At 37.9% G+C, this 23,606-nt stretch overlaps 1 pseudogene; it reads left to right on the forward strand.

Annotated features, from left to right (window-relative positions):
- The first annotated feature begins 5,233 nt into the window (after nucleotides 1–5,233).
- On the forward strand, nucleotides 5,234–7,152 carry LOC140835854 (uncharacterized; annotated as a pseudogene).
- The last annotated feature ends 16,454 nt before the right edge of the window (nucleotides 7,153–23,606 follow it).

Below are 23,606 nucleotides of genomic sequence, written 5' to 3' on the forward strand. Positions count from 1 at the left end.
GAAACTCATTCGACGGTCACTTTTAATAGCTCTTGCTTCCAATATTTGGAGTTTCATTTTGCAATAAGTATTAGTTTTCTTTATGTTTTTTTATTAGTCATCACTAAAAAAGATTTGAATTCATCAATTTTCTAAATATAAAGAATGGATGAAAAGAGAAATTAAAGGAACCATAAAATTCATCCTCTTAGTAAAAAAAAAACATGAATTTAAAGAATCATCAACAAGTCATTTTTCACCTAACAAGGAGAAAATGATTTCTTAGCTTGAACAAAAAATAATCAACATGTCATTGATAATTTTCTTAAAAATCAATACACCAAATCATTAGGGAACTTAGTATCTCATTCTCGTCTCATATGACAAAAGGCTAAAAGACAATAAAACTAATGGAAAATAAAAATTAGAAAAAAGAGTAAATACAGAAATCAAAAAAGAATAAGTGGATTAAAAAAATCAACCAATGATAAACCTAACAAAACACAGTTTTGCACAATACATCATCCTTAATTTAACAAAATAAATCCACTAGAACTCTATCACGTATTTAAAACACATATTCAGCAGAAAACAAATTTAACATACTTCTGGTTCACACTAATTTAAGCAAAACAACCGAAAAAGATTAGCTCAATTGATTGAATCGTCAAAAAATTCAAACCAAAAAATATATATATGTAAGGTCCAAAATACGATAACGTAATCCAACTGCATACAAACCTTAGAAACTTGCATCCAAAAAATATATATTTAACGTAATATATTGTGGTTATTTGTTTAGGAAGCATTTTATTTTCGCAACGTGCTGAGAAAATTGTTTTTTATTAAAATCACTAGTGTTGGTTCTTGTGTAAACTCGTTGGTTTTCTAGTGATTATTTTTTCTTTGAGGCACCGCGCATTGTTTTAACTTAAAGTTAATATGTGTTAAAAACTTTAATATTCCACTGCATGTTGTCTGAAATGTTGTAACATTTCACATAACACTTAACTCCGATAAACAAAAATTTATAATCATATACTGTCTTACATGTTTGCTGTTAAACAAAATATATCCCAACCTAACAAGTGGTATCAGAGTCTACTCTTGATATACTAAGTGCTGATTTTGGTTATTTTGTTTGACATATAATGTAAGTGTTACTTGCAAATGCAGCACTTTGACCACCAGTGTTAGATGGTTTTAACTACAGTCTATGGAAGATAAAAATAAGATTTTATATAAAATCCATATATGAAAGGACATGGCAGCATGCTATCAGTGGTTAGACTCCACCGAAGAGGGTAGACGAAGATGGTGATAGCCTGATGAAATCAAAAATTGATTGGACTACCGATGAAGTGCAGGTTTCGAATTACAACTCAAATGCATTGAATAAAATCTTTACCACAGTCGACGTGAATTTGTTCACTTTGATTACAAATTGTATTTCTGCTAAGGATGCATGTGATACTCTCCAAAAAAATTGTGAAGGTTCGAAAAGTGTGCGGCGAACTAGACTAAGGATGTTGTTTTCCAAATTTGAAAATTTGAGGATGGAAAAAACATAAACTATTCTTGATTATGATCATCATCCAAGGGAAATTGCTAATGAAGCGGTCAGTCCCGGTGACCCCATCTGAATGAGTATCTAGTTAGCAAGGTACTTTGATCTTTGACCGAAAAATTCAACATAAAAATATGTGCAATTGACGAGGCTAAGGATACAACTCAGATAGCTTTGGAAGATTTGATAAGTTCACTTCGTACCTTCGAAATGAACATGGACATGCAGAAAAAGGATAAGGGCAAAACTATTGCATTTCAAGTTTCTAATGATTCGTATAATGATCTTCTTCAAATATCCCAAGAAGTTAATCAATCGGACCTTTGTGAGGGTTCTATTTCCTACATCACAAAGAAATTGGGGATTATTTAATGAGAATCAGAGACAATAAGAAGGCTTGACAACCATTTCCTAGTCTACTAGCCCCTGAAAAACCATAGAATTTTCCTACCCAATGCCAGTTTCGACCAAGAAATTATGGTAAGGGTCAGCTTAATCAGAAGAAGTATGATTTGGTACAATGTAGAGTATGCAATGGATTTGGACATTATTCCAATGAATGTGCACATAGAACTCGCAAGAATAAAGGGTAAAATGTTTCTCTAGCCGATGAGGAATCTGGTGAGAATGAGGAATTCAGTGAAGAAAACAATCAAACCTCCATGACTGGACTTTTGGTAGAAAAACGTTGGCTGCAGATGAATCCTTTAGGTGATGCCTTAGGTGTTTCCACACCTAGACGCAACACGTGTTCAAAATCATTGTGTTTAAATTCTACTACTACTGGAAACTCAAATGCAGATGATGATTTGAAAGTTGATGATGATGAAATCACTCTTGAAAGTGTACAGAAGTTTTATGAAGAGTTGTATGTTGATTGAATTAAAAGAATAAGTTTAACACAATTTTCATGAAGAAGAAAATTGAACAGAAAACTATGGTTTCAAAATTTGAAGTAATCCTGAGCAAAAAATGACTTGGAACTATATAAGATCAAGAATGAGCTTCAGAAGGCGACTGAGACACTAACCAAGTTCAATTCGATTACATCTAAGCTTGAATCCATAATTTTGTACTTTTTATGGGAATAGATGACAAGAAGTTCTTAGGTTTCAAAAATAGTGTGTTTGAAATTGGTGAATCATCTAAATCAACTGTTTTTGTGAAAGAAAAAACTGATTCTTCTAAACAGTCACAATCCACATCATCGAGTAAAAGCCCTCCACCAAAAAGACAACTTGCTGCACCTATTTCAAAGCAAAGAAAACGCATGTATGTGTGTCATTACTATTTTAAGCCTAGACATATCAGGCCCTACACTTTTAAACTTAGGGAAAAACGCATGTATACAAAAACAAATCAGATGTTGTCCCGAATGTTGCCCAACACTTACCGCAACACCTCCAACCATTGACCTAAATTAAGGCAAATTTGGGAAACAAAGGTAAAAACTCACTGTAATGTTGTCTATATATCATTAAAAACTAACACTGCATGTCACTGGTTGATGCGAACACGGGTGGTCAAGCTCCAAGGAAAGCATGGGATCCGTTAGAGTTGCCAGAGGGACCATTTACAAGGGGACGATTGAAGAATTTCAAGGAAGCATTGCATGGACTTATGAGCCAAAGAGAAGGACTTACAAGTGGGGTGCAGAGTGCGGAAGGCTTCGTGATGCATGGGAGTACGTGTGAGGGCCAAAGGAATATCATTCAAGCACATTTTGAAGGACCGAGGCTACACGGACCCGAGCACGGACCTGTACACGAGGTCCGTGTCCATTACATCCGAGAATAAAGAAATCCAGAGTCTACACGAACCCGAACACGGACCTGTACACGGGGTCCGTGTCCTTTGTCTGCCGAAGTGTTTTTTTTCCCGAGTGTAAACGGACCCGTACACGGAGGCATACACGGGGTCCGTGTCTGAGACGGCTTGGCGAGATTATTTTTCTAATTTAGAGTTTTTAATATTTTGGCAACTATCTTGATTATGTAAAACATAATGAACGAAATTGGTACACAATTCAGATTATTGATAGTTTATCAAACTTTTGGGATTTTCTCTCAAACTTTTTCAAAGCTTCGCTTTGTGTTCATCAAAAATCAAACTTATCAAGATTCGTTCTTGTGGCGTTTGTCGATTGATTTCATGCGGATTGTCAAGGACAAGTTCTTTGAAGGTTCGTCGGTTTCTCAATTGTTTATCGTGAATATTTGTTGCTAAGTTTCATAATTTAGAGGTGAATATCACAAAACCGTACTTGATTCAAAATATCGGGACAACACGAATTCTTCGTTCGTTATTGAATTGAGGGCGCGATTCTTATTTAATCGTGTTTGCTATTCGCTCGTACAAAGATTCACATAATTTGGTATCAGAGCTTAGGTTCATTTAATTCAAGTAAGTTATCCTGTTCTTAAATTTTCAGATCTGAGTTAGTTCTTCGTTCGTTTTCAGATCTGCTTTCTGTTCTTCGTATTTTTTTTCATGAATCAGTGATTCTCGAAATTTTTGGTTCTTTTTTTTTTGGAATTTTCGAGTAGTACTCAGCCAAAAAAAATACAAAAAGTCCGAAAATTCTCCATTAATTATTTTTGGTATTTTGTTCTATTCCTTTTTGTGAGTCATATACACTTGTCTCACACAGTCAAAAAAAATTATTACCTACCTTCAAGTTTCTTGTCTACACAATCCAAGTGAGTCGATCACAATTGTTCACAAGCTGAACTTGGTTGTTTGATATACAAATACAAAGCTTTAGCACACATTCGAGGATACTATCAAATTTGAGTGAAAAATACTTGAGTCCGAGTGTATTTTCTTTGGAGTGAACGGTGAATATTTGTTGTGAGCAAAAAAAAAGTAAGAGAGGAGAGACGAGTGAAAGAAGCCGTATGGGGTAGATATGATGGGGATAGGGAAGATGGTAACATGGGTAGTATTAAGATGAAAATTCCATCATTCCATGGGAAATCTAACCCGGAGGCGTACTTAGAATGGGAAAAGAGGGTAGAGTTCGTGTTTGAATGTCACCACTACTCCGAACAAAAGAAGGTGAGGTTGGCGGTGGTCGAATTCTTAGACTATGCTCTCATTTGGTGGGATCAATTAGTGACCACTAGAAGGAGGTATAATGAGAGACCCATTGAAACTTGGGATGAGATGAAGAGGGTCCTGAGGAAGAGGTTTGTGCTCAATCACTATTATCGAAAGATGTTTAAGAGGTTACAAACTTTGAGGCAAGGGTTGAAGAGTGTGGAGGACTACTATAAGGAGATGGAAGAAGTCATGATTAGGGCAAATATTGAGGAAGATAGTGAGGCGACAATGGCACGTTTTCTTTGTGGTTTGAACAGGGAGATACAAGATCAAGTGGAGCTTAGGCACTACTTGGATCTAGACGAGATTGTGCAAATGGTCATAAAAGTGGAGCAACAACTCAAGAGGCGAGGATTTGGTCGCACCAATCAAAGTGGGAGTTCGACATCTTCTTGGCGACCAAATGGGGCAAAACGTGATGACAATAAAGTGATGACAAAACCCAAGATGGAGACCAAGCACGAAACGCCTAAGCATGGAGTGCAAGGTAAATCTGAAACTCCTCTTACTTGATCTAGAGATACTAAATGTTTTAGGTGTCAAGGGTTGGGTCATATTGCTAGTGAATGTCCTAATAAGAGGGTGATGATTTCAAATGACTATGGTGAGTATGAATCGCATAGTGAGGGTGAGGATGATGATGAGATGCCTACGTTAGAGGATTCTGATGAGGGATATGAGGCGGTTGTATGTGAAGCCCTAGTGACTAGGCGTATCATGAGTGCCCAAGTCAAGGAGGAGGAGACTAACCAAAGGGAAAACTTTCTCCATACTAGGTGCTTTATGAATGGCAAGGTTTGTAATCTTATCATAGATAGGGGAAGTTGTACTATGGTTAGTAGTGAGATGGTAGAAAAATTAAGTTTACCTACATTAAAGCATAATCAACCATATAGACTTCAATGGTTGAATGATTATGCGGAGGTGAAGGTGAACAAATAAGTTTTGGTGTCTTTTTCTATTGGGAAGTATGTGGATGAGGTCTTGTGTGATGTGGTGCCCATGCATGCTTGTCATATCTTGTTGGGTAGGCCGTGGCAATATGATAGGCGGGTGACACATGATGGGTAGAAGAATAGGTATTCATTTATGTTGAAGAAGGATTCCATTGTTTTACTTCCATTGTCCCCAAAGCAAGTGTTGGAGGACCAATTGAAAAAAAAAAGAGAGATGAGGCCGAAAAAGAGAGTGAACTAAAGAATGATGTGGCCTTTGAAAGTAAAAATGAAATGGCTGAAAAAAAGAGTGATAAAAAGAGTGAGATAGCCATACAAAAGAAAAATGAGAGGAAAGAAGCCAAAAAGAAATCATACATGGTCCAAAAGAGTGAGTTGAAACATTTAATGCACACAAATGAACCACTTGTGTTGATTCTTTACAAGGAGATTCTCCTTAACACAAGTGATATAGTCAGGTCCCTTCCGAGCATTGGTGTTTCACTTTTTCTTGAATTTGAAGATGTGTTTCCGGAGGAGTTACCTCAAGGTTTACCACCATTGAGGGGAATCGAGCACCAAATCGATTTTGTGCCGGGGAGTGCATTGCCAAATCGTCCAGCCTATAGGAGCAACCCGGAGGAGACTAAGGAGCTTCAACGGCAGGTAAGTGAGTTGTTAGATAGAGATTTTGTGCGTGAGTCCATGTCACCTTGTGATATACCTGTTTTATTAGTCCCTAAGAAAGATGGTTCATGGTGTATATGTGTAGATTGTAGAGCAATCAATAACATAACCATTAAGTATAGGCATCTCATACCTAGACTATATGATATGTTAGATGAATTGCATGGTGCATGTATTTTCAGCAAAATTGACTTGAAGAGTGATTATCACCAAATTAGGATAAGAGAAGGTGATGAGTGGAAAACTGCTTTTAAAACCAAATACGGGTTATATGAGTGGATGTTCATGCCATTTGGCTTAACTAACGCTCCTAGCACCTTTATGAGGTTAATGAACCATGTTTTGCGTGCATACATAGGAAAATTTGTTGTTGTTTACTTTGATGATATCCTAGTGTATAGAAAAAACTTGGATGAGCATGTTAATCACTTGAGACTTGTGCTAATCCCACTAAGGGCTGAAAATTTATATGCTAACTTAAAGAAATGTGATTTTTGTACAAGCAAACTTGTCTTCCTTGGTTTTGTGGTAAGCTCACAGGGAATATATGTGGATGAAGACAAGGTAAGTGCTATTCGAGATTGGCCAACGCCTACGACTGTTGGTCAAGTCCGAAGTTTTCATGGACTTGCAAGCTTCTATAGGAGGTTTGTTAAGGATTTTAGCACACTGGCAGCGTCGATGACAGCGGTAATCAAGAAAAACATTACATTCCATTGGAGCGAGGAGCAAGAGAAGTCCTTTAATATTATCAAACAAAAATTAATTAATGCGCCTTTACTTGTTCTACCTGACTTTACTAATACGTTTGAAATTGAATGTGATGCTTCAGGTGTAAGTATTGGCGGAGTGTTGATGCAAGGAGGGCGGCCGGTGGCGTAATTTAGTGAGAAGCTCAATGGAGCAGCGCTGAATTATCCAACGTATGATAAGGAGTTCTACGCACTTTTGAGGACTCTAGAAACGTGGCAGCACTACTTGAGGCCTAAGGAGTTTGTGATTCATACGGATCACGAGTCTCTAAAGAACCTTAAGGGGCAACAAAAGCTGAACAAGCGGCATGCCAAGTGGGTGGCATTCACAGAGACATTCCCCTACATCATCAAGTACAAACAAGGTAAGGAGAATGTAGTGGCCGACGCACTATCACGGAGGTACGTACTTGTCTCCACCTTAGAATCTAAAATCTTGAGGTTTGAGCTTGTGAAGGAATTATATGTGCTAGATGAGGACTTCAAAGATGTATTTGAAACATGTATGCATGTTCCACATGACAAATTTTATTTGCATAATGGTTTCTTGTTTAAGGAAGATAGGTTGTGCATCCCTAGATCATCCATTCGTGAATTACTTGTTAGGGAGGCGCGTGGGGGTGGTCTAATGGGACATTTTGGTGTGGCTAAGACTTTAAGTGCATTGCATGAATATTTCTATTGGCCACATATGAAGCGTGATGTTGAGTGTGTGTGAAAATTGAATCACTTGTAGACAAGCTAAATCTAAAACACAACCACATGGATTGTATACACCACTTTCCGTCCCTAGTGAACATTGGGTTGATATTTCTGTGAAATTTGTTTTGGGGTTGCCTAGGACAAAGAAGGGGAGGGATTCTATGTTTGTTGTTGTGGATAGATTTTCTAAGATAGCACATTTTATTGCTTGTCACAAAACTGATGATGCATCTAACATTGCGGATTTATTATTTAGAGAGGTCGTTAGGTTGAATGGCATGCCTAGGACTATTGTTTCGGACCGTGATGTTAAATTTTTGAGTTACTTTTGGAAAACGCTATGGGCTCAACTTGGCACAAAATTGTTGTTTTCTACCACTTGTCATCCTCAAACGGATGGTCAAACTGAGGTTGTTAACAGAACATTAGGGACACTTTTGCGTGCTATAATTGAAAAGATTGTTTGCCATTTGTTGAGTTTGCGTATAATCGTTGCGTGCATTCAACTACAAATTATTCGCCATTTGAGATTGTTTATGGTTTTAATCCCTTGACTTCGTTGGATTTAATGTCTTTACCTGTGAGTGAAAGGTTAAACATGGATGGCAAAAAGAAGGCTGAATTTGTTAGGGGTTTGCATGAAAAGGCCAAGGCCAACATTGAGAAGAATAATGAGCAATATGCCAAGCAAGCCAACAAGGGGAAGAAGAAGGTGGTCTTTGAGAAGGGTGATTGAGTGTGGCTACACTTACGGAAGGAACAGTTTCCCGAGAAGCGTCGTTCAAAGCTATTACTGTGACACCTCTGACCTCTTTAAATAAAATGCACAGCGGAAATAAAATTTTCTCTTTAAAATATGGAAGGAGTTTCAAAATACATTTCTTTAAACATCTTTACAAAATAGTAACACATGATCATTCAAATGACAAAACAAAATACAAAACATCATTCCTATGATCATGCCAAAATCTTCCTTCCAACGGTGTATGCATATGACCCCCAGTCCACAGTCAACGTCCCGGGCCGCCACTCTGATCTGCATCACATGAAATAACTGAAATGAGAATAAATCTCAGCAAGTGGAACTCTTACATAACAATGATACATAGTATACTCTGTAAAACATGACTTTGAAATCATAAATACCATCAACTCTGAAACATGAATACTGTAGCAATAACTGTAGCAATAGCAATAGCAATAGATAGCAATACGATGGTATTTCTCTTTTCTCTGGTTGGATTGATATAATTAGTATCTCTGTCTGTGGTACTCGTATCCCAAATCGATATAAACCGATAACTCTGAGGGATACAAGCCTATGGGCGTTGATCAACTAATTGCATGCAATTCTCTGGCTATATATTTATCAATCCAATAGAAACATTTGAACTCTGAATAGCATTTAAAGCCGTCCTTTCACAATCTCATATTTTCTTTTGTATTCCCTTATTAACAATAGTGAGACATCAATGCCTCCAATAGATAATCAATGGAATCAATACATAACAATGAATCAATTGAAGGGAATATCACTTTAAAATCTTTAAAACACAATACATATAATATCATGTGAGCAAAAAAGATGAAATTCCACTTACAACCCAATAGAACACCTCAAACTTAGCTCTTGGTTCACCACCTACAACAATAATCCATAAATAACACCAACATCAACTCAATATCCAAAAATACAAGTCAAATAATCCATTAAACCAACCAATACATCAACCTATAGCATCTCATTACCAAAAACCATGATAGAACTCAACCAAAAACTTACCTAAGCTTCCTAGCACCAAGGAGAACCTCGATCTCAAGTCGAAAATCGAACTAGATCCAAGAATCAAAGGTAGGAAATGGATGAAATGGAAGAAAACCCTTGCTCCTTAGAGAGAAAAACGAGATTGAAGGGGAAAGAAGAAGAGAAATGAAGTCAAATCATCCAAAAAGTTACTTTAAATCTCGACCATACCTCCAAAAAGCAAGACCGCGGGTGCGGCACTCCAAGGACCGCGGGTGCGGCAAGCCTACGACCAAAAACCATTTTCTGAACCACTGAGACCGCGGGTGCGGTCCTTACATGACCGCGGGTGCGCTCTACCTTCGGACCAAATCTTACTCTGCGCACAGCTTCTACAAAGATCGCCTAAGAAACGCCTCTTCCCGTCCGAATTGGAAAAAGTGGTAAACTACAAAGTTGTAGCTCTATGTCTTATCTTGACTCCCTCAAAATTTCAGATCATTTGGAGGTCTGAGTAAAAAGTTATGCTAAATCTCCCAACCTGTGTCACTGGAGGAACGTCGAAACACACAACACTCTTCGGGACACTTTTGGCTTACCTTCCACAATGATTTGAACAAAACTCAAAATAAGGAAGTTATAGCCTTATGTCTTATCTAACCACTCCAATTGGCCTCACCTCATTTGGATCAATATACCATTTATCATGAATTTAATCGTAACGCCGCTACAATAACACTGCACATCATCTATAACCAACCATACTATAAATCATAACTCGAAACTCTTAACATCCAAACTATACTTAAACTTACCCAAATATCCAATAATCATACAAAATCTTAAACCATACCGTACACCGGGCTCGGCTATTACAATCTCCCCTCCTTAGAGGAATTTCGTCCGCGAAATTGACGTCACTACACGAACAACTCAGGATACCTCTCTCTCATCTCAACCTCTGGTTCCCACGTGGCTTCTTCAATCAAATGATTCCTCCAAAGGATTTTAACAATGCCAATCTCTTTGTTGCTCAAAACTCTAACTCTGCGATCCAAAATCTGAATCGGAATCTCTTGGTATGACAAATTCGGCATCAAGTCCAATGGCTCGTGGTGAAGAACATGGGAAGGATTCGCAATATACTCTCCTGAGCATATCCTCTAGAATCTGAATGACTCTCTCTCTGACTGACCGACTCTCTGAGGGTGAAAAGCTGTACTAAATGCTAACCTCGAACCCATAGCTCTATGCAAACTCTTCCAAAACTCTGAAGTAAATCTAGGATCACGATCAGTCACGATCGACACAGGAACCCAAATACAACCTCTGAAGATCACCAAACCATCACCAAACACTCTAAACTCTAAGGTACCTCTATCCTTTACTCTAGCTCTCATCTCTATCAACTGAACCTCGACAGTCTGCTCTCTACGGATCCTGTCCGCCAATAAAGCCCTAATAACTAATGCTGATAAACGAGCAATGATTCCAGGGACCATCAAAGCAATCACAAACTCCCTATCTCTGTCCGGAGGCAAACCCGGCACATCAAGCTCAATCACATCAAGAAACTCTATCACCACATCAATATCACCAATATTCAACTTAACCATACTATCCACATCAACAATAAAAGCCAAAAACCCAACACAACCTCTACACAGCAATCTCTCAGCCTCAAAACAAGAAGTAAAAGGAAGGACCAGCGAAGTACCTGCACTGGCGAGCATACCTCCCCTATCGCCATCATCTTCCTTGGTCAGCGAAAAGATACGACCCTGCACTCTCTCTTGACTAGCTCCCTGAGGACAATCTCTAGCAACGTGGCCTGCCGTGCCACAACGATAACAAGTATGAGTGCCATATCTGCACTCTCCCCAATGATGTCTGCCGCACTTGGGACACAATGGCTTCTCAGGATCAGATGGGACTGTCGGTGGTCTAGGACTCAGATCCATCTTGTCTTTCCCTTTGAATCGATCTCCACCTTGCTGACTCGAACTCTGGCTCCTCTGAGCACTAGCCTGATGTCTCGCTTGCCTCTCCCGGGCAATGTCCTTCTCGTCCTGCTCGGCCAACAAAGCCTTGGACACGATTTCCTTGAAAGTCACAGCCTTGGACATGTTGATATCTCTACGAATCTCTGCTCTAAGGCCTCGAATGAAATGAGCGCCTTTATCTCTGTCATTGGATGCAATGTAAGGAGCAAATAGGCAACCCTCCTCAAACTTCAGGATATACTCACCAACATCCATGCTCCCCTGTCGAAGCTCCAAGAACTCTGTCACCTTCCTCGCTCGAAGTGCGTCGGGGAAATACTTGTCATAGAACAACTCTGTAAACTCTGACCACTTCAATGTCGAAACATCGATGCCAACCTTGGTCGCATTCCACCAGATGCGAGCAGCTTTAACCAACATGAACACTGCACAGCTGATCCTGTCTCTGTCTGAATAACTGAGATGATCAAAGATCGCCTCTAAAGCCTTGACCCACTCAACTGCAACTAAAGGATCGGTGCTCCCTGAAAACTCTGGCGGATCCATCCTCTTAAACGCAGAAAATATGGCATCAGTGCCAACAACCTGAGCAACCTGCCTGCCCTCTACCCTGACCTCTGCCCTGACCTGCTCCTTGCAATCGGAGCAACTGCTGAATCTGCTCACTATGAACCTTGGCCTGCTCTCTCAGTAACTTGTCGAACTCGTCGACAACTCTCGAGGAAGAACTATCCTCACCCTCTACTGCTTTCCTCTTAGGTGGCATCCTCTACTCTACAATGTGCTCACAAAAGACATATCAATATATAACAATGGATAGATGCAAGAAAACATACCCGGACAGTTGAAAGTAGACGAAGTCATATGCATTGGTCCGAAGAACACCGCTCTGATACCACTAAATGTGACACCTCTGACCTCTTTAAATAAAATGCACAGCGGAAATAAAATTTTCTCTTTAAAATATGGAAGGAGTTTCAAAATACATTTCTTTAAACATCTTTACAAAATAGTAACACATGATCATTTGAATGACAAAACAAAATACAAAACATCATTCCTATGATCATGCCAAAATCTTCCTTCCAACGGTGTATGCATATGACCCCCAGTCCACAGTCAACGTCCCGGGCCGCCACTCTGATCTGCATCACATGAAATAACTGAAATGAGAATAAATCTCAGCAAGTGGAACTCTTACATAACAATGATACATAGTATACTCTGTAAAACATGACTTTGAAATCATAAATACCATCAACTCTGAAACATGAATACTGTAGCAATAACTGTAGCAATAGCAATAGCAATAGATAGCAATACGATGGTATTTCTCTTTTCTCTGGTTGGATTGATATAATTAGTATCTCTGTCTGTGGTACTCGTATCCCAAATCGATATAAACCGATAACTCTGAGGGATACAAGCCTATGGGCGTTGATCAACTAATTGGATGCAATTCTCTGGCTATATATTTATCAATCCAATAGAAACATTTGAACTCTGAATAGCATTTAAAGCCGTCCTTTCACAATCTCATATTTTCTTTTGTATTCCCTTATTAACAATAGTGAGACATCAATGCCTCCAATAGATAATCAATGGAATCAATACATAACAATGAATCAATTGAAGGGAATATCACTTTAAAATCTTTAAAACACAATACATATAATATCATGTGAGCAAAAAAGATGAAATTCCACTTACAACCCAATAGAACACCTCAAACTTAGCTCTTGGTTCACCACCTACAACAATAATCCATAAATAACACCAACATCAACTCAATATCCAAAAATACAAGTCAAATAATCCATTAAACCAACCAATACATCAACCTATAGCATCTCATTACCAAAAACCATGATAGAACTCAACCAAAAACTTACCTAAGCTTCCTAGCACCAAGGAGAACCTCGATCTCAAGTCGAAAATCGAACTAGATCCAAGAATCAAAGGTAGGAAATGGATGAAATGGAAGAAAACCCTTGCTCCTTAGAGAGAAAAACGAGATTGAAGGGGAAAGAAGAAGAGAAATGAAGTCAAATCATCCAAAAAGTTACTTTAAATCTCGACCATACCTCCAAAAAGCAGGACCGCGGGTGCGGCAAGCCTACGACCAAAAACCATTTTCTGAACCACTGAGACCGCGGGTGCGGTCCTTACATGACCGCGGGTGCGCTCTACCTTCGGACCAAATCTTACTCTGCGCACAGCTTCTACAAAGATCGCCTCAGAAACGCCTCTTCCCGTCCGAATTGGAAAAAGTGGTAAACTACAAAGTTGTAGCTCTATGTCTTATCTTGACTCCCTCAAAATTTCAGATCATTTGGAGGTCTGAGTAAAAAGTTATGCTAAATCTCCCAACCTGTGTCACTGGAGGAACGTCGAAACACACAACACTCTTCGGGACACTTTTGGCTTACCTTCAACAATGATTTGAACAAAACTCAAAATAAGGAAGTTATAGCCTTATGTCTTATCTAACCACTCCAATTGGCCTCACCTCATTTGGATCAATATACCATTTATCATGAATTTAATCGTAACGCCGCTACAATAACACTGCACATCATCTATAACCAACCATACTATAAATCATAACTCGAAACTCTTAACATCCAAACTATACTTAAACTTACCCAAATATCTAATAATCATACAAAATCTTAAACCATACCGTACACCGGGCTCGGCTATTACAATTACCTAGGGGCGATGGACCATTTCAAGTTCTAGAAAGGATCAATGACAACGCCTACAAACTCGATCTACCAGATGAGTACAACGTGAGTTCCACTTTTAATGTTAGTGACTTGTCGTTGTTTGATGTAGTGGAAGAGCAAGATTTGAGGACAAATCCTTTTCAAGAAGGGGAGGATGATGCGAACACAGGTGGTCAAGCTCCAAGGAAAGCATGGGATCCGTTAGAGTTGCCATAGGGACCAATTACGAGGGGACAATTGAAGAAGTTCAAGGAAGCGTTGCATGGACTTATGAGCCAAAGAGAAGGACTTACAAGTGGGGTACAGAGTGCGGAAGGCTTCCTGATGCATGGGAATACGTGTGAGGGCCAAAGGAATATCATTCAAGCACATTTTGAAGGACCGAGGCTACACGAACCCCAGCACGGACCTGTACACGTGGTCCGTGTCCATTACATCCGAGAATGAAGAAATCCAGAGTCTACACGGACCCGAGAACGGACCTGTACACGGGGTCCGTGTCCTTTGTCTGCCGAAGTGTTTTTTTTCCCGAGTGTACATGGACCCGTACACGGAGGCCTACACGGGGTTCGTGTCTGAGATGGCTTGGCGAGATTATTTTCCTAATTTAGTGTTTTCAATATTTTGGCAACTAGATTTTGGTTATCTTGATTATGTAAAACATAATGAACGAAATTGGTACACAATTCAGATTATTGATAGTTTATCAAACTTTTGGGATTTTCTCTCAAACTTTTTCAAAGCTTCGCTTTGTGTTCATCAAAAATCAAATTTATCAAGATTCGTTCTTGTGGCGTTTGTCGATTGATTTCATACGGATTGTCAAGGACAAGTTCTTTGAAGGTTTGTCGGTTTCTCAATTGTTTATCGTGAATATTTGTTGCTAAGTTTCATAATTTAGAGGTTAATATCACAAAATCTTACTTGATTCAAAAGATCGGGACAACACGAATTCTTCGTTCGTTATTGAATTGAGGGCGCGATTCTTATTTAATCGTGTTTGCTATTCGTTCGTACAAAAATTCACATCAATGGTACTTTGATAGTGGAAGCTCACGACATATGACAAGATAACGAGAGCATCTCACTTATTAAATTGAACAAAAAAGTGGTAGAGTAACCTATGGAGGGGGAGCTAAAGGAAGGATTGTTGGAATGAGAACATTGAATGTCGAAGGACTACCAAAGCTCCACAATGTGCTTCATGTCGAATGATTAAATTCAAATTTGATAAGCATAAGACAATTGTGTTATGATAATTTAGATGTCAACTTTGAACATACTTGTGAGGTTTTTGATGAAACTAACGCATGCATTATGACAGGAACAAGGTCTTCAGAAAACTGCTATCAAATAGGTGAAGAACGTACATGCAAACATGCACAAGTCAGTGAACTTGACCTTTGGCATCAAAAACTCGGGCATGTGAATTTCAAAACCCTGAAGAACTTGTGTAAGTACGATGCAGTGTGAGGTATGCCTAATCTATCATCTGGTATACCATATGTTTGTGGAGATTGTCAAAAGGGTAAGCAAACTCGCATGTCACAACCCGTGTTGCCACAATTTTGGACAAAACGTTGTCTCGAGTTACTACACATGGACCTTATGGGTCCTATGGAAGTGGAAGTTATGGAGGTAAGAAGTATTCTTTTGTGTGTGTTGAGATTTATCACGTTTCTCATGGGTAAGATTTATTAGGGAAAAGTCGGACACTTTTGATGTTTTTAAACAGGTAATCACAAGGATTACAAACTTCCATAATTTGAAGGTGAGAAGGATCATGATTGATCATGGTAAGGAATTTTAAAACTCGTCATTATAATCCTTTTTGACATTAAAGGAATCTCACACAAGTATTCGGCTCAAAAAATCCCACAAAAAATTGGCATAGCCGAACGCAAGAACAGAACATTACAGGAAAAGGCTAAGGTTATGTTAGCTTCGAAGAACATTTCAAAGCATTTTTGGTCATAAGCCCTTAACACTGCATGTCATATTTCGAACATTGTGTATTTAAGAAGTGGTTCCACGATGACATCTTATAAGATAATCATGGGAAATAAGCTTAACTTAAATATTTTCATGTTTTTGGTTTTGTTTGTTATACTTTGAATGACAGGGATCAACTTGCAAAATTTGATTTGAAAAGTGACAGGCGTTTGTTTGTGGGATATGCCACGAATGGTCATGCATATCGTATGTTCAACATAAGAACAAGGACTATCATTGAATCAGTTAATGTTGTCTTTGATGACTGTGCAGATCTCAAAAAGAAATCATCTGAAGATGATGTGGAAGATCTTTTGGAAATTCCAATCTTATTGGAAAATGTAGGTGTTTCCCCAGATGTTATAACACCTAGCACAACACGTGACACTGAAGTCATTGAACCTGAGGATGAAATACATAGTGATGATGATGCAGTAGATGATGGACAGAACATTTCAACCAAAATCCAGAAAAATCATCCATCATCTCAAATAATTGGAAATGTGCATGGAGAAGTTCAAACTCGAAAGAAAGAAAAGATCGATTACTGCAAGATGGTTGGACAGTTTTCATGAGCTCTATGTACTCACAGGTCAGATGTTCATGTTTTATTTCCAATTTTGAGCCCAAAGATGTTGATGAAGCTTTAAAAAATGAGTTTTGGACCAATGCAATGCATGATAAGCTTAAACAATTTGTTCCAAATGATGTGTGGTGCTTAGTTCCACCTCCTGACCATGGAAATATAATAGGTACAAAATGGATTTTCAAAAATAAAACCAATGATTCAAGAAACATCATTCGAAACAAAGCAAAGTTAGTTGCTCAATGGTACACACAGGTTGAAGGGATTGATTTTGATGAGACCTTTGCTCCTGTTGCCTGTATTGAGTCATTCCGACTGTTGCTATAAATTGCATGCTATATGAAAATCAAACCTTTTCAAATGGATATCAAAAGTGCATTTTTTAATGGCATTTTGTGTGAGGTAGTCTATGTAAGACAACCTAAAGGCTTTGAGGATCCACATCATTTGGATCATGTCTACAAATTGAAAGAAACTCTATGGTTTGAAGCAAGCACCACGTGCTTGGATGGAAGACTGGCTGAGTATCTACTTGAAATGGCCTTCAAACGAGGTGAGGTAGACAAAATACTTTTTATTCAAAAATCTAAAGGTGAAATCTTTATCTGCCAAATTTTTGTTGATGACATAATATTTGGTGAATCTTCTAAAAAACATGCTGATGATTTTGTTGAGTGTATGTCATCTACTTTTGAAATGAGTATGGTTGGTGAGTTGAGTTTCTTTCTTAGTTTTAAAATTAAACAAATGCATAATGGCATTTTTTCTGTCAAAGTAAGCATGCCAAAAATCTAGTTAAGAAATTTGCAAATGAAAACATCAAACACATGAAGACACCTATAGGTTCGAGTGAAAAATTGTGCAAAGATGATGTTGCCGAAAATGTTGACAACACTTTATAGCACAACATCATAGGAAGCCTCCTGTATTTGAAAGCCAGTCGACCTGACATCATGTTTAGTATATGCTTGTATGCTAGATACCAAGTCAATCCTAAAATTTCTCACTTAAAAGCTGCTAAGCTTATTCTACGTTACATAGCAGGAACAACTGATTTAGGATTATGGTACACTCAAGAAACTAACTCCAATTTGGTAGGTTTTTCTGATGCTGATTGGGTTGGTGATTTAGATGATAGAAAGAGTACATCTGGATGTTGTTTTTATTTTGGCAATAATTTTATCCCCAGGCATAGTAGGAAATAAAATTGTGTTTCACTTTGAACTATTGAATCTGAATTGCGGCAGCTAGAAGTTGTTGCTCTCAACTCTTGTGGATGAACCAAATGGTAGAAGACTATGGACTTAAGATTGAAACCTTGGTTGTGTATTGTGATAATTCTAGCGCAATTGAAATTTCCAGAAATTCAGTACAACAATCTCGAACAAAACACGTTGACATCCAACATCATTTTATTCCATATTTAGTAGAGAAATGGTTGATTCGAAGGGAATTTGTTGGTACAAATAACCAACTGGCCAACATATTGACAAAAGAATTGGATTTTGAGAGATTTTTCAACCTTAGGAATCTCTTAGCATGTGTGCATGTGTTCTGCCTAAACCATCATAGATGTTGTCTTAGATGTTACAACATCTCGGACAACACCTAGAATGCATGTGGATTTTTAGGACTTAGGCATTCTGTATTTCATTCATATTGTGATATGATGCGTTTGAATAATGTTGCATAATATTCTGTTGCATTTACAATTTCTTGTTCTATTTAGTTAACACACTTGGATATGATTAATAATCTGATCAAATCACAAAGTAGTTGAAGGATGGTCATGTACTCCATGACTTTGTCCCATGTGAAAGGTGACTTGAGAAGATTGAGTAAAAATAAAAATAAATTATAAATATGTTTTGTGTCAGAAGAAAATATTGTAAAAGCTATCTAAAAGAGTCCAATGAAAATTGTACTTTTAGTGTGGGTGCTACATCTTCTGAATTTAATACAGAAGTAAAAATAGAAGAAATTGGAAAAATATACCTAGATGAGTCCTGAAGAAGACCGTTCTTAAAGTGTATGAGCTACCACTTCTATGGTCAGAAAGTTGATAAATCTCTAAGTGTGCAGAAAAATCAAAATTAATTTTTGGAATTGGACATATTGTCAAGAGATGTTGCCAAGATTTGTGAAAACACTTCATCTGTCAACATATCTCATACATGTTTTCATAGTTCTATTTTTGTTACACTCTGTTTCTAGACATAAATAGGTCATGCATAAACATAATATTGTGAATATTGTTGCGTCATGAGGAGTTGAGTACTTCAACAGATAAAATCCGGCGAAAATTCAGATTTTTCTAGAAATCAAATATTTGTGATTTTTGATGGTTTAGTGTTGTTAAATTGATGTAAGTTTTAATTATGGAAAATATTTTGAAAAGATATTAGGCTCAATTATCTCGGTAGTTTGGGAAGTGTTTACAGCTAAAAATATTTTGCATGTTAAAGTTTTTTTACCGATTAGGATCAAATCAATTGATTGAGTGAATATTTTTTTGTTACCATTGTACTGAGTATGCATGATTATCTCTTTAATTCACACTGTTCACTCCACATTATCTGCAAAATTATTTCTGCAAGATTTCGTGATTTCTCTCTATGCAATTTCTCTCAATTTTATGTAATTTTATTTTTTTTTCTTCCGTACTCGCAATTTAGGTTGTATCAATGGCAGGAAGTGGATACGACCCACTCGACATTAGAGGTGAAATGGGATATAGGGAAGATGTTATCACAGTTCCCACAACATTTCCGGCAACATCCACTGTTTAGTCATCTCTGGAGATAATACCCACCATTGAAGAGCCTGTGCCACTGGAAGTAATCGCCCTAGGCGAGCCAGGGAATGAGATAGACATTGAAAATTTGTCGGATTTTATTGTTGCCAACAGGGCATGTCCACCTCCACCGCAAAACAGAAGATCAAAAAGACAGGCAGGGCACAATCCTGACTTGACCACATACAAGCAATTTCGTCACAAAGGGGAGGGGCCCAGTCGACCATTTCTTGTTGATCCAGAGAACACTGCGGGGGATGACTCGAAAGATGCAAATTTTGAATTCGTGGCTCGGAAGAAAGTTTCATCGGCAAAGACGAGTAGCTCTTTGTCTGATGAAGCTTCATAATCTGATGAGAATGCCACCACCGTTCCTTCACCAGAGACTACCCAGCCTGATGAGGATGAAATTTCTTTGGCACAGTTCATGGCCACTTTGAAGAAGGACAAGTCTTCTATCCCTCCTAGTTCTGCGCCTACCCAGAAATAATCTGATGATGAACCCGATGATGAAATGATGCAAGAATTTGAGGACAAACTTCTCAAGGGTTCAGACTCTTCCTCATCTTCTCACAACTCTGATGAAGCCTTTGATGAGGCTACTGCTACTGTTGATGAAATCAATGAAGATTCTCTTGCTGATGAAAATGTTGCCGAAGATGTTGAGGACACTGAGGACAACACTGATCTCAGTGGTTATGATCTGACAATGGCTTTCAGTGACAAGTTCTATACTGAGAAATCTATTGTTCAGTGGTACTTGTATTCACGTCGAGACTTTCTGGAAGAAAATAATTTGGATGGTGATGCCTTTTCAAGGACAATTTTTGTATCATTTCTTAAGCACTGCTAGTTGTATTCAACGGTTTCAGCCATCACATTATTCTGTCGCAAACTTGTGCTGGAATTCTATGCCAATCTATCATCTGGGGTGGATGATAAAAGATCAACCAAATATTGGAAAGTGTTTGTTCGAGACAGAATTTATGAGTTCAATGCTGTTGCGATTAATCTGTATTACCATACACCAGCAGATTCCGAAGATGGACTCCTTCCTGACATTCATGATGTAACTTTGACACTCACCAGGGGACTTATCACTCAATTCCTAACACATTCAAAATGACTCAGCTGAAAATTTGGCATATTTTTATTCGGTGTTGCACCAGTTGGATATCTGCAACTAGATACCTTCTACAAATTCCACCATTGTGACCGACACAAAGCTTTGATTTTGTAATCCATTGAAACTAATGGAGTGTTTAATTTTGGGAAGCTAGTCTTCAGGACTGTGCTTCAATATACTGAAGGAGGCCTCAAAGCATCGAATCTTCCGTTCCCCTCATTGATCTATGGAATGCTTGAATCTCAAGGATTTGTTCGGGACATTGAGAGCAGCTCTCTGACACCATTAATATATTTAAAATTGCTCCGGCTTTCTTCAAGGTTAATCGGAAGTTTGACCTTCCATGGTTTGATTTTCGTACTACCCCTGTTGCGTATGATATACCTCAAAGCACCACAATACTAATGGATCTACTGGATAAGTAATGCTCTCCACGACTACCATCCAAGCCCAGATAGACCATTCTTTGGCCAAGATAATTCAGACCAAAGATGATCTAGTCTATTATGAGAACTTAGTTGCTGACTATCAACTGGCTCTGGAGTAGCTGTCCATTCTGGACAAAAAAGGTAGGAAATGAAACTCAAACCCTAGCTGATGCTGATGCTGATGTAACATCGGGCAGTATGGATGGTGAAGATGCTGATGAAGAGACTGCGAATTGGAAGTATCAAATGATAGTTTTTATCTGATAGTTTTATATTTTGAACCTTGTTTTTCTTGCATTCTCTTTTATTGTATTGCTCTGTCAGTATGTTAGTTTCTCTCTGATTTGATTGATAAATTTTTTTCTTTCATAATATGTTTCTGTTTACTCTGAAATGTTAATGATATTCTGCATATGTTAATCTATGTTGACAACACTTTATTCAGGGGAAGAAAAATTCTCATATTACGGGGGAGTTATCTGGAGTTAAACTGAGAAATTGGGCTTGATCTCATTTTGTCCAGAAAGGAAAAAAGGTGGAGATTGAAGGGAAATATAATTTCCTTAATAAATTTATTTCTTAAAATTATTTTTTCCTTGTTGATATAATTTTGAATATTTAATTATGTTTTTGTCTTTCTAGATAATGTGATAATTATGTTAATATTTTTGTGATATTGTATATTTGTTTAAAAAGAGTTTGTTTCTAATAAAACTCTTACTTTCCATATTGTGTAGGATTCCTTAGTTTGTTTCCAATAAAACTCTTATTTTTCATATTGTGTAGGGTTCCTTGTTGATAAACCCTAGGGATATAAATAAGAGGGTTCATCTCATGCAAAGAGGGGGGGGAGGTGAGGGGTGATTTACACAGAAGCACATACATACTCTTGCACCTTTACACGTCATAAACTTTAGAGAAAACAATCTACAAGGTTGTTGTTGATCGAAAAGTGCCGAATTCACGTGTTTTTGTGATTGTTGGAGACATCTACAGATAAAAACTGTGAAGGAGTTGGCAGAAGATTTGTTTTTGTTGCTCCAGTTTTGGCATCGTGTTTTGCTTTCTTAAATCCGTTTTAACGTGGTTATTTGTTTTAGGAAGCATTTTATTTTCTCAACATGCTGAGAAAATTGTTTTTGATTAAAATCACTAGCGTTGAATCTTGTGTAAACTCGTTGATTTTCTAAAGATTATTTTTTCCCTAAGAAACCGCGCAAGTATTTATACGTGTGCAAAAATTATTTCATTTTATTGTTTTTACTTAAAGTTAATTTGTGTTACAAACTTTTATATTACACTGCATGTTGTTTGAAATGTTGCAACATTTCACATAACATTTAACTCCGATAAACACAAATTTTCGGTCATATACTGTCTTACACGTTTTACTGTTAAACAAAATATATCCCAACATAAAAACTGTGTTTTTAAGGGTTATTTGAGAAGAGATCGAGGAACAGAGACCGGAGATCGTGGAAAATATTTTTATTAAATGGTTATTTTTAATTATTTAATATATGGTATATTTTATATGGGATTTTCGAAAATGAGGCCCTTTGAGTTGTTTTTACGTGTCGATTGTATTTTAAACCTATTTCGATTTTTTTGACAAAAATAAGGACTTTTTGAGAACTCGACTAATATTTTCGAAAATTTCCTAAACGAAATATTTTACCTACATTATAATTGACATATTATACTAAGGTTATTGGGCCTAAACTTTTACCATGGTATTTTATATCAAAGCTTTAAAATTTCTAAATCCTAAACTCTTCAAACTCATGCACACAACACAAGGGAACTAGGACTCTTCCCTAGCAGCCGAACACCACACACACACACTCACGTTTGGAAGCTTTTTCTTGTGAACTTGAGAGGAAATTTCATCAAGATCTCCTCCCCCATCTCTCCGCCAACGTCCTTCGCATCTAGAATTGTTTTTCATGTGTGAAACACACAAATGCACGCCTTAATTTTTTTTACTCATCATTCATACCATAGTATGTGTGTTTATACATGTTTGCATGAAAACATGATACCATTTCATTTATTTTCTTTTTTATGCCATATACATGATCAAACTTTGATTTTCATGCTTTTAAATTCATGATATTGATGCACAAAAGGGCTGCCACGCTAGGGCCATTAGAAGAAATGAATTATAGTAGGTTTAATGGCCCCTAGATGTCAGCTAGAGGCTGGAAAGTATACGGAAAGGGGATGCATGTTTTTCTTGGGTATTATGGAACTAGGGCACAAGTTGGATTCCTTGAAGGGAGCAGGCCGTGAGCCACGTTTTGGTCCCGTCCAGAGGTCCTAAGAGGGTCAATTCGCGGTCCTAGGTGGGTGGTGTTGTGGCTGGTTTGAGGGAGAAGGCCGGAGTCGAGTCCTTCGCGCCTGAGTTCATGAAGGGTGCGAATTTGGGGGTTGTGGCGTGCATGTTTCGCTAGGTTGGTCCAAGTGGGTCCTAAGGGGTT

Source organism: Primulina eburnea, chromosome 7 (genome assembly GCF_022965805.1).
Source record: "Primulina eburnea isolate SZY01 chromosome 7, ASM2296580v1, whole genome shotgun sequence".
NCBI lineage: Eukaryota > Viridiplantae > Streptophyta > Magnoliopsida > Lamiales > Gesneriaceae > Primulina > Primulina eburnea.